This window comes from Nerophis lumbriciformis, linkage group LG10 (assembly GCF_033978685.3).
Source record: "Nerophis lumbriciformis linkage group LG10, RoL_Nlum_v2.1, whole genome shotgun sequence".
NCBI lineage: Eukaryota > Metazoa > Chordata > Actinopteri > Syngnathiformes > Syngnathidae > Nerophis > Nerophis lumbriciformis.
In genome coordinates, this window is record NC_084557.2 from 9,605,206 (window position 1) to 9,624,272 (window position 19,067).

Below are 19,067 nucleotides of genomic sequence, written 5' to 3' on the forward strand. Positions count from 1 at the left end.
ATAAGTTGGTGTATTACCTGATTCTGATGACTTGCATTGATTGTAATCAGACAGCAGTGCTTAACGTACACGTTTTCAAATGCAGGAGAAAAAAAGTTCCTCCTTTCTGTCTAATACCACATGAAAGTGGTTGGTTTTTGGTATCTTATTTGTCCAGCTTCCATATTCGTTTTCACACACTTTACAAGAAATACATTGGCGGCAAATTCCGTAGCTTGCTAGCTTGTTTGCGCTGGCTTTCGGAGACTCTTATTTTGAAAGCGCAGGCGCGATGGAGCGGCACTTTTATTGTGAAGACAGGAACTGTGCAGTCAGTCTTTAGGCTTGTGACGGGATGTACGTTTGAAATAAAAAAGTGTCTTTTTTCCTTCACACTTTTGATTGATTGATTGAAACTTTTATTAGTAGATTGCACAGTACAGTACATATTCCGTACAATTGACCACTAAATGGTAACACCCCAATAAGTTTTTCAACTTGTTTAAGTCAGGTCATGTGACCGCCTGGCTCTGTTTGATTGGTCCAACGTCACCAGTGACTGCATCTGATTGGTGGAACGGAGTCAAACGTCACTAGTGACTGCATTTTATTGGTGGAACGGAGTCAAACGTCACCAGTAACGCAGGCACTTTGAAGGTCTGTCTGACAGACCAAAACAAACAAAGCGTGCATTAACAGATCGATAAAAATTAGTAGCGAGTAGCGAGCTGAATGTAGATAAAAGTAGCGGAGTAAAAGTAGCGTTTCTTCTCTATAAATATACTCAAGTAAAAGTAAAAGTAAGTTGCATTAAAACTACTCTTAGAAGTACAATTTATCCCAAAAGTTACTCAAGTAGATGTAACGGAGTAAATGTAGCGCGTTACTACCCACCTCTGCATATATATATACACACACACATATATATACATATATAGATAGATATATATATATAGAGATATATATATATATATATATATATATATATATATATATATATAGAGATATATATATATATATATATAGATATATATATATATATATATACACACACACACACACATATGTATATATATATATATATATATATATATATATATATATATATATATATATATATATATATATATATATATATATATATATATATATATATATGTCTTAATAAGGTTATCCAAAAAATAGTGCTCGATACCGTAGTAGAGCGCAATATATGTATGTGTGGGAAAAAAATCACAAGACTATTTCATCTCTACAGGCCTGTTTCATGAGGGGGGGTTCCCTCAATCATCAGGAGATTTTTTCTCCTGATGATTGAGGGAACCCCCCCTCATGAAACAGGCCTGTAGAGATGAAATAGTCTTGTGATTTTTTTCCCACACATACATACATATACATATATATATATATATATATATATATATATATATATATATATATATACACACACACACACACATGTCAATAAATTTAAATAGACTGTATCATATAGTGTATGACCTAACTGGTAGTAAACTTTAGTAAAGTTGTGTATAAACGAATATATAAAACGCCATGCAATTTTCATTCCATCAGCGACTTATGTTCAACGTGTACAAAAAAGTACACAAATGACAGCCACGAATCAAAATAAACATTCACGATACGGCTCATAAACAACATTGACAGGTCTAGAACTGCTGAGTTTCGAGGGCAAACAATCGACTAATTTAGTCACTCCATTTAAACTATGAAATTAACCTACCTAAAGAAGTTGTGTCGCTTGCTACATTTTTTCTCAACAGCCTGTAATTGTTTGTGTTTTCTTTTTTTGATTTGTTCGTAACTGCTCATAAAAAGTGGTAAACGTCTCCTGCATGTTTGACAACATGCAGGTACCACAGGTAGGAGCATGGATGTGCAGTAAATGAGTCTGTGGTAAAAACCCTGTATGGTACACGCAAAATTCTCATTTAATTAAGGTATTCTGCACCACTTTACAATTAAAATTGCACGCAAAACACTCACTAATAGTACATGCTATTTTATAGATTGCACACATTGTTTAGCATGTGATGTTTGGTTGTCACTTTGTGCATTTATAATTCCAATTACATTATCAATGTTTATGTCTGTGTGCATCATTTGTATATCAGTGAGTAGGAAAAGAGCTTTGATGTAGAGAAATCAGCCTTCTCTCAGAACCCCCTCCTAACCCTTTAGAAAAAGATCAGGCAGCCTATTGTCGACTGAAATGGGTCAATCAGTCTACATCTAAATCGTGTTAGATTACTCATGGTTTGGTGAGGTTATACTGTACAAAAGCTATACAGTAGAATACTTCCATTCAGTAAAATGTGATTTTGCTTCATTGTGTCCAGAATAAAGACTTCAATTTGAGTGGTCAATGCTCTATATTACTCACACATCTCCACACATGCCGAATCTGCCACTTGCTAAATGTGAATATACCTACAGAGCTTGCTAATCAGGTTTATACCAAGTTCCCAAAACGCCGTAAGGGTTCAGCAGAGTTTACACAGCAACAAATGAGGGAATCAACCTAAGGTGGTGGAAAATCATTGCCTGCACAGAATGTTTGATGTTGACGCCTGAATAGATAGATCTTTAATCAGCAGAAAGGTTGTGTTTTTTTCCAGGACTCATTAGTATATTTCCTTCATAAGTTTGATCTATTTAAGGAAGAGTTTCAACTTCAAAAGACAAGTGTGAGTGTCAAATGGTCAGTTGAGTATAATGCTAAAACCTACTTTGTTAATTATCTTCACAATATTTATAATGTTACACATATTAACCTACCGTATTTTTCCGACGACAAGGCACACTTAAAATCCTTTCATTTTCTCAAAACTCGACAGTGCGCCTTATAACCCAGTGCACCTAATGTACGGGATAATTTTGGTTGTGCGCACCGACCTCGAAGCTATTTTATTTGGTACATGGAGAAATGATAAGTGTGACTAGTAGATGGCAGTCACACATAATAGATACATTAGGACTGCAATATGATTGCAGTCACACATAAGAGATATGTGTAGACTGCAATATGACTCATATATATGTTCTCTTATATTTTCCATTGAAAATGTAGAACATTACACACGGCGCTCACAAATCTATCAAAATGTTTTAGCACGACTTTGGTAAGCTATGAAGCCGCACCGCTTGATGGATTGTACTGTGCTTCAACATACAAGTGTTATTATCGTGTGTGTATAACGTAAGACATATTTTATGGCGTTTAGTTTCGCAATATTATGCAAAAGCAACTTTTCTTACCTTCTGATCTGTATTTGGGGTCTGCATAAGTCCTGAAAATTTGCACGCGTCCGCCTTTGGAGTCCGTGCCGACTCCGTATTCGATAAGCTTCTTCTTTTTCTCCATCTTCTTGTTATGGGACATTCATCCTCCGCTGTTGCCATTTCTAATATAAAGTAGTGTAAAGTTCTTACTTATATCTGTCGGTAAACTCGCCATGAAAGCGCTAAAACATACCGGTGTAGTGAGTTTACATTATTCACCCAAGGAACTTTAGTCATTAGAGAGTTCCAATCGGACGTTTTTTCATGGGACACATTTCTGCCGTTTTTATTGCACTAGTGAGCCCCGGATGAGGAGATGCTGCTCCGTTATTGATTGAAGTTAAGTAGATTTAAAACAGTTAGCTCCATCTTTTGACACTTCTTCCACCCCCGTCCTTGCACGCTACACCGCTACAACAAAGATGACGGGGAGAAGACGCTGTCGAAGGTGAGCCACGTAAATAACAAAACGGCGCATCCTGAAGCGACTGTCAGAAAACGGATTAAAAATGATCTGTAAAACATCATCTATGCAACATTTTGACCAAAGAACCACCATTACATGTTATGTAGACCGCAAGGAAGTCTTTTACATTTAAAAAAAAAATAATAATAATATGACCCCTTTAATGGCCCTATAATCCGGTGCGCCCTATGGTCCGGAAAATACGGTATTTGACTATACTGTTTGTTCAAAATAAAAACCCAACAGCTACGAGAGAGCACGGTGATGATATATTGACCACACCCCCGTCACCACAGATACATTGGCAATTTGGGGAAAACCCTGAATATAGCATTATACCTAGCAAGTTTCCAATGTTTACAATCGCGAACGTATCGTTACAAGTCAAATCAATCTGTAGTTATTAGACTTACAGCTTCAATGTCTCTACCGTGAAGTGAGACTTACATTGTTACAATGTCCATTTCTCAGATGATAAATTGTTGATGACTGAAATATGCCGATAGCAACCCAACCTAACCTAACCCTCTCCAACCCCCTCCACATCCCACCCCCCGGATTGTAAATAATTCAATGTATATACTCTGATGATTAACTTGTGTGATAGTATATATTTGTACCATGAATTGATTAATGTGGACACGACAAACAAGTTGAAAAACGTATTCGGGTGTTACCAGTTAGTGGTCAATTGTACGGAATATGTACTGTACTGTGCAATCTACTAATAAAAGTTTCAATCAATCAATCAATCAATCAAACCGTTGCCATAAAGAGTAAGAACTGTCTAAGAGACTAAATGTCGGGTAAATCCTTCAGCATAATGCCCTCGGACCAAGGCTTTATGTCCGGCTACGTGTCTCACTGGGCTCAGTGTCTGAGTAGGTACATTGTCACAAAACACAAAAGATAAGCAGAAACTTCTGACTTTTTTTAGATAAGGCTCGAGGTGGGTGTAGTGAGTTGTGCTTGTTAACACAACCATTAGAATAGAATAGAATAGAATGGACTTTATTGTCATTATATTTGCATAAAACGAGATTAAGGACTCCAACTTAAAGGGGAACATTATCACCAGACCTATGTCAGCGTCAATACGGTATATACCTTGATGTTGCAGAAAAAAGACCATATATTTTTTTAACCGATTTCCGAACTCTAAATGGGTGAATTTTGGCGAATTAAACGCCTTTCTATTATTCGCTCTCGGAGCGATGACGTCACAACGTGACGTCACATCGGGAAGCAATCCGCCATTTTCTCAAACACAGAGTCAAATCAGCTCTGTTATTTTCCGTTTTTTCGACTGTTTTCCGTACCTTGGAGACATCATGCCTCGTCGGTGTGTTGTCGGAGGGTGTAACAACACGAACAGGGACGGATTCAAGTTGCACCAGTGGCCCAAAGATGCGAAAGTGGCAAGAAATTTGACGTTTGTTCCACACACTTTACCGACAAAAGCTATGCTATGACAGATGGCAAGAATGTGTGGATATCCTGCGACACTCAAAGCAGATGCATTTCCAACAATAAAGTCAAAGAAATCTGCCGCCAGACCCCCATTGAATCTGCTGGAGTGTGTGAGCAATTCAGGGACAAAAAACCTCGGTAGCACGGCAAGCAATGGCGGCAGTTTGTTCCCGCAGACGAGCGAGCTAAACCCCCTGGATGTCTTGGCTCACACCGTCCCTTATGCCACCGAAGATGATCAAGAGAAGAATATCGACCCTAGCTTCCCTGGCCTGCTGACATCAACTCCAAAACTGGACAGATCAGCTTTCAGGAAAAGAGAGCGAATGAGGGTATGTCTACAGAATATATTAATTGATGAAAATTGGGCTGTCTGCACTCTCAAAGTGCATGTTGTTGCCAAATGTATTTCATATGCTGTAAACCTAGTTCATAGTTGTTAGTTTCCTTTAATGCCAAACAAACACATACCAATCGTTGGTTAGAAGGCGATCGCCGAATTCGTCCTCGCTTTCTCCCGTGTCGCTGGCTGTCGTGTCGTTTTCGTCGGTTTCGCACCGATATGGCTCAATAGCTTCAGTTTCTTCTTCAATTTCGTTTTCGCTACCTGCCTCCACACTACAACCATCCGTTTCAATACATGCGTAATCTGTTGAATCGCTTAAGCCGCTGAAATCCGAGTCTGAATCCGAGCTAATGTCGCTATAGCTTGCTGTTCTATGCGTTTGTTTGTGTTGGCATCACTATGTGACGTCACAGGAAAATGGACGGGTGTATATAACGATGGTTAAAATCAGGCACTTTGAAGCTTTTTTTTAGGGATATTGCGTGATGGGTAAAATTTTGAAAAAAACTTCGAAAAATAAAATAAGCCACTGGGAACTGATTTTTGATGGTTTTAACCCTTCTGAAATTGTGATAATGTTCCCCTTTAAGGTGCGGTAGTGGAAACAAATATGGAATAAAAATAAATCACACAAGAAGTAATAAAGATAAAAAAATAAGAATTGAAATAAACAGACTACTATCCTACTATCCAATTCAAACAATAAGCAATCTTGTACAATATACAAAATACTTACCAGAGCATTTTAGGTTATGGGGCTCACTGTGGACATATTTTTTTTGGACTAAAAACATACTAAGAAAAATAATAATGGCGGACTAGCGCAAGCTTTACCATGTATGGAGATACAGTATCTCAAACTGCTCGTTTGGAACAACGCAAAATTGTTGAATAAATCTCAACGACTCCATGGATCAAAATGTTTGATTGGGATCCCAAATTCACAAACACTGGTCCCAATAAGCAAGAAAAGTGAATTTTGTAAAATATGACCCCTTTAGAGCTATGTTTACACAACTCCGTCTCGTCGTCGTTAGCTGGCTAGCTAACAATGAATAGATCTTTATTTTTATTGCACTTAAAAATTTAAACATTTTCAGTACAAACCCATCCAAGAACAAACATATGCTGTAGTTAACAGCTGGACAGAACAGGAACACAGATTGAGTCGCCCCATAAAAGAAAAGGGAGGAAAAATGGTAAACATTGGGTAAAGAGTGAGACTACGGTCCTCAAGCAGGAGATGACTGTCCATCCAGACCCACACCTCCCGCCACCTGAACAGTTTTTTCCCCTCGGCCATCAGACACATGAATTGATTGATTGATTGATTGAGACTTTTATTAGTAGGTTGCACAGTGAAGTACATATTCCGTACAATTGACCACTAAATGGTAACACCCGAATAAGTTTTTCAACTTGTTTAAGTCAGGGTCCACTTAAATTGATTCATGATACAGTGAACAATGAACAATAACAAGATCTGATAGCTCAGTTACAGCTCATGTTATTCTATTCTGTGTTATATGTGTTTTATGTTGCACCATTGCACCAAGTAAAATTCCCAGTTTGTGAACCCGTTCTCAAACAATGGCAATAAAAACTATTCTGATTCTGAGGGGGGGAGCAAGGCCCAAACTAAATTCCAGTGGACGGAGGGTTAAGTTAGGAACCAGGAAAAAACCTTGAGCAAAACACATATAGAAGCTAACTATCTTACCGAGGAGAGTTGGAGATCACATCCTCAAAATATCGGGCATGGCTTTGCATCAAATGCTGCCACATCATAGACGGACTGCCTCGAAAACCAAGGTCTTCTTTAAAAATTGTTATATATGTCTGTGATGTATTTGGAGTGGAATGTTCCCATATTTGTGATGCTTGTCGTTTTGTTACAGCTTCTTTTCTCCTGCTGTTGCCTGCTGGTCAACAGTCTGACTTGCGCACGTTTCTTCCTCTCCAGAAACACGTGAAATGACGTTTTTGACGAAATGTTATTATCGATTTTTGCCAACATCCTCAACAAATGATTGCACACCGAGTGTGCGTGTGTGTGTGTGTGTGTCAATACAAAACACCAGCCGAGCCTCTTAGGATATATTTGCATACATTAGCATTTTGTATACCATTCATCCGTGAAGAAGTGGGCTTTATTGCAAACCCAGTTGCTGAAGAATCTACGTCCTTGGTGGTACATAATAACAATGTCCATTGAATGAAACGAAAAAGTCTCGAGCAAATATTAAAACAATGACGGCCTGCAAAAGATCGTACAAAAGCGTGTGTGTGTGTGTGTGTGACATTTGTAACAAACACAGCATGAATGTACATAATTATGGTGCCATGCAGTGTGTTTTTAGATGTAATAAACTGTAACCAATTTACAGTTGGTATATTTGTCCACAAATGAATACATGCATTATTCCAAAAAGTGACCAATCTTTGCACTATCTTAAATTTTCAGTGGATGACACAAATCAAAAGGTGAAAACGACGTGTGAGAATGCCAGTTACAGTTGTATCTAAACCAGAGGTGTCAAACTCATTTTAGATGGGGGGGGGGGCCACATGGAGAAAAATCTACTCCCAAGTGGGCCGGACTGGTAAAATCACGGCACGATAACTTGAAAATAAAGACAACTTCAGATTGTTTTCTTTGTTTAAAAAATGGAACTAGCACATTCTGAAAATGTACAAATCCTAATGTTGTTGGAGGTTTTTTTAAACTTACATGTTGCGGTTAATAGTATTCTACCTTTGTCGTGATTTATACTTTCTGAATAAATTATCTGATAATGTTCATCAGTCAATTCATTTGTGTTAATTTTCAATCTATCGAGATAAGAAAGTAATATACAAATCAAATTACAGGATGTTATTTATGTAGTTTGCTCAATTTCCTCGACTGGTGCACTAACATCATGTGGTTTATTTATTTTACATATGTAGCATCATCTACAAAGATACAAAGAATTGCGATTGCGACATCTAGTGGACACATTTAAAACAGCAGTTTCTTTCATTCAAAAATGTCGACTCAATTTTGTACTAAGCAAAATTTTCCGTGGGGCGGTTCGTGTTGCACAGTACAAAGTTTGGCTACAACTGATCAAGTAAATCTACTTTGTGATACACGTCATGATTCTTAGCATCCGTAAATATATAAGATATATACTGTATTGGGATCCCTTTTTTGAATATTTTATTTACGAATCGGTGTGGAGCTACTTTAGTGACGCTACCTCATGATAAGCGCGGTGATAAATCATTAAAGCAAGAACTGTTTTAAACAAATGTTTAGTGGAGAAACTGCTGAGTCAAAAACTCAACATGAATATTTAATAAGCTGTGCGATTTTGTGAAATACAGTAATACCAAGGTAATCAAAAAGGTCAACCAACAAACGAGATTTCTCTATAGGATCTCCTCTCTGGTCAACAAAAGCACCATGAGGATTCTAGCGGGAACTCTCGTTCAACCCTTTTTCGATTACGCATGCACCTCCTGGTATCCTAGCACCTCCAAAACCCTCAAATCTAAACTCCAAACATCCCAGAAGAAGCTAGTCAGATTACTTCTAGACCTCCACCCCAGATCCCACCTCACTCCTACCCACTTCTCCAAAGTGGGCTGGCTCAGGGTGGAGGACAGAGTAAAACAACTTGCACTGAGCCTAGTCTATAAAATCCGCTACACCTCCCTGATACCGAAGTACATGTCAAACTACTTCCTTAACGTAAATGACCGCCATAACCACAACACCAGGGGGAGCTCCACTAACCACGTTAAACCCAGATTCCGATCTAACAAAGGTCTTAACTCATTCTCTTTCTATGCCACATCAATGTGGAATGCGCTCCCAACAGGTATAAAAGAAAGGGCATCTCTATCCTCCTTCAAAACCGCAATAAAAATACACCTCCAGGCAACTTCAACCCTAAACTAACACCCTCCCCGGATTGTTAGTAATCAAATGTAAACAATCAAATGTAGATACTTTTCTTATGCCTTCTGATCTCTCTCTCTCTCTCTCTCTCTCTCTCTCTCTCTATGTCCACTACTTGCTGTACATATACTACCAAGTCAGACCTACACTGTTTCAATATCCATTTCTCTGTTCTCAATTGTTGATGACTGATGATAACAACCAAAACTAACCCCCACCCCCTCCACACCCCGAATTGTAAATAATGTAAATAATTCAATGTATACACCCTGATGATTATCTTGTGTGATGACTGTATTATGATGATAGTATATATGATAGTATATATCTGTATCATGAATCAATTTAAGTGGACCCCGACTTAAAGAAGTTGAAAAACTTATTGGGGTGTTACCATTTAGTGGTCAATTGTACGGAATATGTACTTCACTGTGCAACCTACTAATAAAAGTCTCAATCAATCAATCACCTCAATTTATGAGCTCAGTTAGTTCGTAACTCAAAACGCTTTACTTAAATTAGCATCGCCCATTGAAATGAAATAAAATCAATTTAATCGGTGCTCGGTCCCTCATTAGCACAACAATTTTCACATGTAACATGACTTTTAAAAAGGAAAACAAACTTCCAGACATATAAACTCATGCTAGCGAGTAAGATAGAATGTTTTTGGGCAGATTGCATTGAGTTCATTCTGACCATCAATACACCAACTCAATGTGTCCAAATTATGCTCTCAACTTAAAGCATAAGAAAAAACGAGCGTTTTTCAAAATACTCGTAAGTTGAGGTACTATTGTTTAGAACAGTGTTTTTCTAGTGTGCCGTGAGATACAGTCTGGTGAGCCGTGGGTGATTATCTAATTTCACCTATTTAGGTTAAAAATATTTTTTGCAAACCAGTAATTATAGTCTGCAAATGATGTGTTGTTGTTGAGTGTCGGTGCTGTCTAGAGCTCGGCAGAGTAACCGTGTAATACTCTAACATATCAGTAGGTGGCAGCTGCTAGCTAATTGCTTTGTAGATGTCGGAAACAGCGGGAGGCAGTGTTCAGGTAAAAAGGTGTCTAATGCTTAAACCAAAAATAAACAAAAAGGTGAGTGCCCCTAAGAAAAGGCATTGAAGCTGAGGGAAGGCGAAGCAGAACAAAACTAAAACTGAACTGGTTACAAAGTAAACAAAAAACAGAATGCTGGACGACAGCAAAGACTTACCGTATATATTTTATATTTTAATGTCAGTAGCCAAAGGAGGTGCTTTTTATACATGGTATTACCTATTAAATATAAAAAGTAAAATATATAATAATACACAATATACACAACATAATTATAAAAAACAATATACCGTATTTTTCGGACTATAAGTCAACGTTTTTTTCATAGTTTGGCCGTGGGTGCGACGTATACTCCGGAGCGACTTATGTGTGAAATTATTGACGCATTATTGTAAAATATCAAATAATATTATTTATCTAATTCGCGTAAGAGACGAACAAAATGTCCGCAATCGTCACACACACGTCAGCAATCGTCACTCACACGCCAACCAATAAGAATTTGGCGGGGGCGAGTAATGGCAGAAGTGCATTTTGGGCCATGATATGCTAACTGCTATATGCTATACGCTACTGCCGGAGCTATTAAAATGGATCACATCAACAATCGCGGTAACTTATACAAACTGAGAAGGACTGAACTAAAATGGCACCGAAAAGGAAATCATATACTGCAGATTACAAGCTGGACGTAGTGAAATATGATGCAGAGAACAGCAATCGAGCAGCAGAAAGAAAGGACGCTAGCGGGGCGCATACCAGAGGCGACACCGAGGAAAAAGATTTCATCGGATTTAGCGATCGGGAGTGGCAGACTGTTTGGTAAACGTATAGCATGTTCTATATGTTATAGGTATTTGAATGACTCTTACCATAATATGTTACGTTAACATACCAGGCACGTTCTCAGTTGGTTATTTATGCCTCATATAACGTACACTTATTCAGCCTGTTGTTCACTATTCTTTATTTATTTTAAATTACCTTTCAAATGTCTATTCTTGGTGTTGGATTTTATCAAATAAATTTCCCCCAAAAATGCGACTTATACTCCAGTGCGACGTATATATGTTTTTTTCCTTCTTTATTGTGCATTGTCGGCCGGTGCGACGTATACTCCGGAGCGACTTATAGTCCGAAAAATACGGTAATAGTTAAAGATGAAAAAAATTACAGATTCATAATTGAATTGTAGCAACTGAATCAGAATCTAATCATGAGGGGTCCTAAGATTACCACCTCTCAAAGTCACTTTCAGAAACTATTGGGTTTTTTCACCAACCCCAAGAAAGAAAAGATAAGATGAACTTACTGACTGATGGTTGTGTGGGATATGAAGTGATGATGCAGCTGTTACCTCCTTCTCACAAATTTCCTGTAGGGTCCACAAAAAGTTCACTGGTCAGTCAAAATAGAAACATTTATTTTCCAATAAAACAAATGGAAATCAACACACAATGCAGTCCTTATTTTAACAATTATTTTGAAGAAGCGAGAGGTTACAAGTAAGTCAAACACAACATCAAAAAGAACTGGAGGGATTAGAATGAACGCCAAATGAGATTTGCAGACAGCTGGACCTGCCTGTGGAGGGACGCACTTTGCCAAATAAACACAGAATATTGTCTGCCGTGGTTTGCCAATACCCAAAAATGGAACTGCTTTGTGTCTTCGCCGGATAGAATTAATGACTTTGGTAGCATCCAACAAGTGCAATAAAAGTGACAACCTCATAAAACACAACATATGGTGTGAGCTCTGCTAATCCCGACGATGGGAAATAAACATGCACATCTGCTTTAGGGTCATTATTAAAGCCACAGTTAAACTTTCAGTGCAGTCAGGAGGGAATTAAAAAAGCAAGAGGCCATGAAGAAAGCAATTTGTTGGCTGATAGACACACTTTTCCCTCCAGACAAAACAGAAGCCGGCATAGAAACATGATCTAAATATAGCTTGCCTCTGTTGTCGTGGTATTTGTTTGTAATATTTCTTGCAATCCTAATAACTCTAAGGCACAGGTGTCAAACTCATCTGGCCCACCACATCATTTTTTGTGGCACCTGACAGCTTGAAAATTATGTGCGCCAAAAAAGCACTTTGTCTTTCTGACGAAAATTCAAGGATGTCATAACATTTTGTACATGTGGTGTCCCTCAAGACTCTATTTTAGGTCCTATTTTAATATTTAAATGATTCCAATTGGCATCATGAGACAGAAATATTTTTTTTATTTTTACATTTATACTGATAAGACACAGCTGTACATGTCAAAGTCTCCTGATGACACAAAAACATTAGATACTCTTTTTAAATGCATTTTAGCTATTAAATACTGGATTTTAGGGATGTCGGATCGGCCGCCGATATTTGCAAAAAAATGCGTATCGGCAAGGCATGGGAAAATGCCGATCCAGATCCAGTTAAAAAAAACACCGGTCCGTGTTTTCCAACGCACCTATTTAAATAGTACATTCCACTTTTCTGCTACTCCCTAATTTCCGTTCCGCATTTTCCAGCACACCTTCAACACATCCACAGGTCTGTGGATTCTCACGCAGTTGCTTTTAGCTGCTGACATTACACGACAGGCTCTTCTCACTCTTTTCTGTGTCTGTGCTTCTCACAGACAGCAAGCGCACCTTCTTACACACGTCACATACTGTCACGTCATACGTCACATACTGTCACGTCATACGTTACATACGTATAAGCCCTCCCCGAGCAGAGAGGTAGCAGCATGGCTAACGTTAGCTGTGATGCTAGCGCAGCCGTGTGACCAACGTTCTCTCTAAGGTGCGCGCTTGTGCAATTGCGCACTGTTTAAACGTCCTCTGAGCATAGCAATTATATGCCACGAACAAAATCAAATAAAAAAATAAGCGCATAACAATTTTCGACGCACGGACACGACAGAGAAAACAGTTTTCGTCATCATTGTTCAAATATTATAATGTCTGTCGAGACGCTTATCTCCGTTCGGTGCCACACGTCCACACCATCAAAATGCCGAGGCAAAAATTTCCAGATCAACACCGTATGAATAAATTAGTGATTTTTTTAGTTGTGATTTCCTTCTCTGCATGAAAGTTTAAAAGTAGCATATATTAATGCAGTATGAAGAAGAATGTTTTAATGTAGACATGCAAGCCTTGAAAGAAAATGTTGAAAATCAAGAATACATTTCCTGCAAATGGATGCATTTCTACCCTATATTTTAACTTTAGATTTATTCTCATATCAAACTCTTTTGGTTGTCTTTTTGACACTTACATCCGGCGCCCCCCTCCACACCCTGGATTATAAATAATGTAAATAATTCAATGTGATTATCTTGTGTGATGACTGTATTATGATGATAGTATATCTGATAGTATATATCTGTATCATGAATCAATTTAAGTGGACCCCGACTTAAACAAGTTGAAAAACTTATTGGGGTGTTACCATTTAGTGGTCAATTGTACGGAATATGTACTTCACTGTGCAACCTACTAATAAAAATCTCAATCAATCAATCAAAACACATAGAATCATCATACTGCTGTGATTATATGCATCAAGTGTTCATTCAAGGCTAAGGCAAAATATCGAGATATATATCGTGTATCGCAATATGGCCTTAAAATATCGCAATATTAAAAAAAGGCCATATCGCCCAGCCCTAGTTCAATGATGCCATTTATGTTTGTCATGTATAATTTTGTCTATTTTGTGTTTATCCTTGAATAAACAGGTCAGTTTCTTGTTACCAACCATTGTGTATTATTCAAACTCCCCTAATTCAGCTGGCTAGTTGTTATCAAGAGTACTAAAACCCTTTTCAACATGATTCTGACAACTTAGTAGGCTAAATAACTTTAAACTTTAATACATGCTCGGATAGGCCATTATCGGTCAGTATCGGTATCGGTCAGTATCAGTATCGGATCGGAAGTGCAAAAACAATATCGGTATCGGATCGGAAGTGCAAAAACCTGGATCGGGACATCCCTACTGGATTTACAACTTAACCAGGACAAAGCTGAAGTGTTAGTCATTGGTCCTAAGGTTCCATCCATGCATTTTCTACCGCTTGTCCCTTTCGGGGTAGCGGGGGGCGCTGGAGCCTATCTCAGCTGCATTCGGGCGGAAGGCAGGGTACACCCTGGACAAGTCGCCACCTCATCACAGGGCCAACACAGATAGACAGACAACATTCACACTCACATTCACACACTAGTGCCAATTTAGTGTTGCCAATCAACCTATCCCCAGGTGCATGTTTTTGGAGGTGGGAGGAAGGGAACCCACGCAGTCACGGAGAGAATATGCAAACTCCACACAGAAAGAGCCCGAGCCCGGGATTGAACTCAGCACCTTCGTATTGTGAGGCACATGCACTAACCCCTGTTCCACCGTGCTGCCCGGTCCTAAGGTTGTGAGAGAAAAACACATATTCAAACTACAAGCCTGGTCTTGGACTTCAACCCTGCAGGTCGCGCTTTAGATACCCAAGTAATTGTTCTTTCAATTATACGTGTGACCAGGAGATGGTCGACACCTAAAAGATACGTGTAGACTGCAATATGACGCCAGTAAACAACACCAAAACTTTGAATGTTCCATTGAGAATATAGAACATTACACATGGCGCTCAAAAATCTGTTTTGTACAAAAATGTACATAATTTTTCCTTTTTTTTTAACGTAATTTTTTATATACATGTTACAGGTTATATATATCTTATTATTGAACGTATCAAACGTGAGGAATATGTAATGGACCACAATGGAAACAAGCCTGTTGGCTTTTGGTGCCATCTATTTGCCTTTTTAAAGCATTACATGGATTCAATTCTTTAAAATGTCAAAAAAACTTCTCAATCAATCAATCAAAAAGTAGACGCATTGTGGATTTCCTGGACGTCGTCTACATGGCTAAAGCGGATGGGTCAGATGCAGAGGGTAATTTCAACACACTTAGTATGTGTGTGACAATCAGTGATACTTTAACATTACTTAAAAGAAAAATCTAAAGGACGAGAATCTATCTGCCATATTCCACTAGCTTTTGTTTATATATATATATATATATATATATATATATATATATATATATATATATACCAGGATATATATATATATATATATATATATATATATATATATATATATATATATATATATATATATATATATATATATAAATATAAATCACCCGCTTGAATATTCCCTCTTCTCTTCTCTGACTCTCTCGTCGTCATTTAGGATGTCTGTTGTGATTTCCCTCCCTGGTTCCATGACCCGCCCTATCTTGCCTCTGATTGGCCAGTCCCTAATGTTTTGCCCTGATCTTAACCAATTGTGACTCATCATAGTAAACCAATCATGGATAATCTTATACGTAAACCGACCAATCATCATTGATGTTTCCCGTATATTTTGTCCCCTGCTTGTGGAGTTGCTTCGCTACGTAGCTTCAATTTTTAAGTTAATCATTTTTAATGGAAAAAACTTAGTTTTTACCACTGGATTATCAAAAACCGTACTCATTACGAGAAAACCATAGTTGTTGGCAGGTATGGTAAAGAGACGGATCAAGATTTTAACACACATTGTATGTCGGAAAAAACGAAGAAAAACGGAACATTTTTACAGTGATGAATAAAAGACGGATTTCCGACTATAGATGTAAAAATCACATGCCTGATTAAGGTATTGTTTCTTCAAGTGAAAAATAATACCAGGATATATGTAATCAATTCTTCTCTTATTTTGCTAGCGCAGTCAGACAGGATGTAACACACAGTGATTTTATTGTGAAGGCCAGAAGTGTGCGCTTGGTTTTTCTGGTGCACTTCAGGAAGGGTTAGGGGAGTGTTAGGTTTCAGGGAGGGAGATCGTGAGGTCGACAGGCGGATCGGTGCGGCGTCTTCAGTAATGCGGACGCTGTATCGATCCGTTTTGGTGAAAAAGGAGCTGAGCCGGAAGGCAAAGCTCTCAATTTACCGGTCGAGCTACGTTCCCATCCTCACCTATGGTCATGAGCTTTGGGTTATGACCGAAAGGACAAGATCACGGGTACAAGCGGCCGAAATGGGGCTCTCCCTTAGAGATAGGGTGAGAAGCTCTGCCATCCGGGAGGAGCTCAAAGTAAAGCCGCTGCTCCTCCACATCGAGAGGAGCCAGATGAGGTGGTTCGGGCATCTGGTCAGGATGCCACCCGAACGCCTCCCTAGGGAGATGTTTAGGGCACGTCCGACCGGTAGGAGGCCACGGGGAAGACCCAGGACACGTTGGGAAGAGTTATGTCTCCCGGCTGGCCTGGGAACGCCTCGGGATCCCCCGGGAAGAGCTGGACGAAGTGGCTGGGGAGAGGGAAGTCTGGGCTTCCCTGCTTAGGCTGCTGCCCCCGCGACCCGACCTCGGATAAGTGGAAGAAGATGGATGGATGGATGGATGGGTTTCAGGGAGATTTGTAAACAAAAGTTCATCTTGTTTCCCAAGTTACGGCTGACATCCTTTCTTCATAGTGAGTTAACACCAATTCAGCAGTCACCTTACAAGACTCTGAAATAAAAGGTGGGAATCTTTGGGCACCTCACGACTTGGTTATGATTCAGAGGCTGCAATTCGATTCTAAATCAATTATTTATACATCTATAATTATTATATTTTCAATTATTATTAAAGTACCAATGATTGTCACACACACACACGAGGTGTGGCGAAATTATTCTCTGCATTTGACCCATCACCCTTGATCACCCCCTGGGAGGTGAGGGGAGCAGTGAGCAGAAGCTGTGGCTGCGCCCGGGAATCATTTTTGGTGATTTAACCCCCAATTCCAGGTAAGGTAATGGGTCCCATTTTTATAGTCTTTGGTATGACTCGGTTTGAACTCACGACATACCGATCTCAGGGCGGACACTCTAACCACTGAGTTGAATTGTATATTGTTAAGATACTGTGTAGTACTAATTTATATTCTAAATGTATATTACATTCAATTATTAAAATGAATAATATGTGTACCCCGCCTTCCGCCTGAATGCAGCTGAGATAGGCTCCAGCAGCACCCACGACCCCGATAGGGATAAGCGGTAGAAAATGGATGGATGGATGTTAACAAGGCTTCACCTTTGGCTACTGATGAATGCAGTATTGCGTTATTTCCGGTTTTTGAAAGTCAGTGCGCACAGCATAGAAATATATACAGTGGTACTACAACACTTGCCATGAACTGGAAAACAAAGTCTTAAATAAAATGACCCCAATGTAGTCATAAAACCCTTATTCTTTTGCATAATGGAACCTTCAACCATACTGATATTGCATAACGAATGTTCCGGAGACCTCACGAGGTAATGAAGGATGAGTTGGGAGGAATCTGGACAGATCAAATATACACTCTAAGGAAATTCTCTGGAATGAGCTTTGGAGAGCGTGGAATGACATCAAGGTTAAAACTCTCCGAAAATACATCTCAAAAGGCAACAAAACTATGAATGAACACATGTGGAGTTATGTACTTAACAAAAAAAGGTGAAATAACTAAAAAGATGTTTTATATTCCAGTTTCTTCAAAATAGCCACCCTTTGCTCTGATTACTGCTTTGCACACTATTGACATTCTCTGGATGAGCTTCAAGCACACCTGGGAAGTGAAAACCATTTCAGGTGACTACCTCTTGAAGCTCATCGAGAGAATGCCAAGAGTGTGCAAAGCAGTAATCAGAGCAAAGAAACTAGAATATAAAACATGTTTTCAGTTATTTCACCTTTTTTGTTAAGTACATAACTCCACATGTGTTCATTCATAGTTTTGATGTGACAATCTACAATGTAAATTAGTCATGAAAATAAAGAAAACACATTGAATGAGAAGGTGTGTCCAAATTTTTGGCCTGTACTGTATGTCTATTATTAATATCGCCTCCGAGCTAACACAGAATGTTAAAAGAATGTTAGCTCATGGATCTCCCATGGTTTTGTTAGAACCAGACATAGAACTAACGGTGCGATAACATTACCAATGATGCCTCATTTTAGAACCATCTGTATTACTTTATTTTACATACGTAAATAATCGATATTTGGACACTTGTCCATCGATTCATGAAATGTCCACGTTTTAATCGTGATGCATCGAAGAATTGATCATTATTTCCACCTCTAGTTACAAATATAATCTGTAATAATAAAAGTTCTGATATGAGCTCTGAATCGATATTAAAGTGCAAAGTTTAAAAGATATCGAGCCATCGATCAAATCTATTATTTCTCTCAACCCTGCAATTGAATAGCTTAGTTGCTCAGACAGCAACGTTTTAAAGGGGGGAAATAAGTTATAGGCTCTTGTATTCATGAGCTTTCAAGCTGCAGTAGCCGGTCCATGAATATCAAAGTTCAGTTTCAAATCACGGTTTTTCGATCATTTAATTTAAAACTTTAATTCATCTTTATTAATCAATATTATTTATTGTTACATTCTTAATACAAATACAAAATTTAAAGA

At 38.5% G+C, this 19,067-nt stretch overlaps 1 protein-coding gene across 1 annotated transcript in view; it reads right to left on the minus strand.

The window, feature by feature from the left end:
• LOC133612672 (tumor protein p53-inducible protein 11-like) overlaps positions 1–19,067 on the minus strand; it is a 100,553-nt gene that overhangs the window by 64,679 nt on the left and 16,807 nt on the right. The window contains exon 2 of the mRNA XM_061970300.1: positions 11,881–11,943. The gene's annotated coding sequence lies outside the window, so the exon portion shown is untranslated. The remainder of the gene's footprint in view (positions 1–11,880; positions 11,944–19,067) is intronic.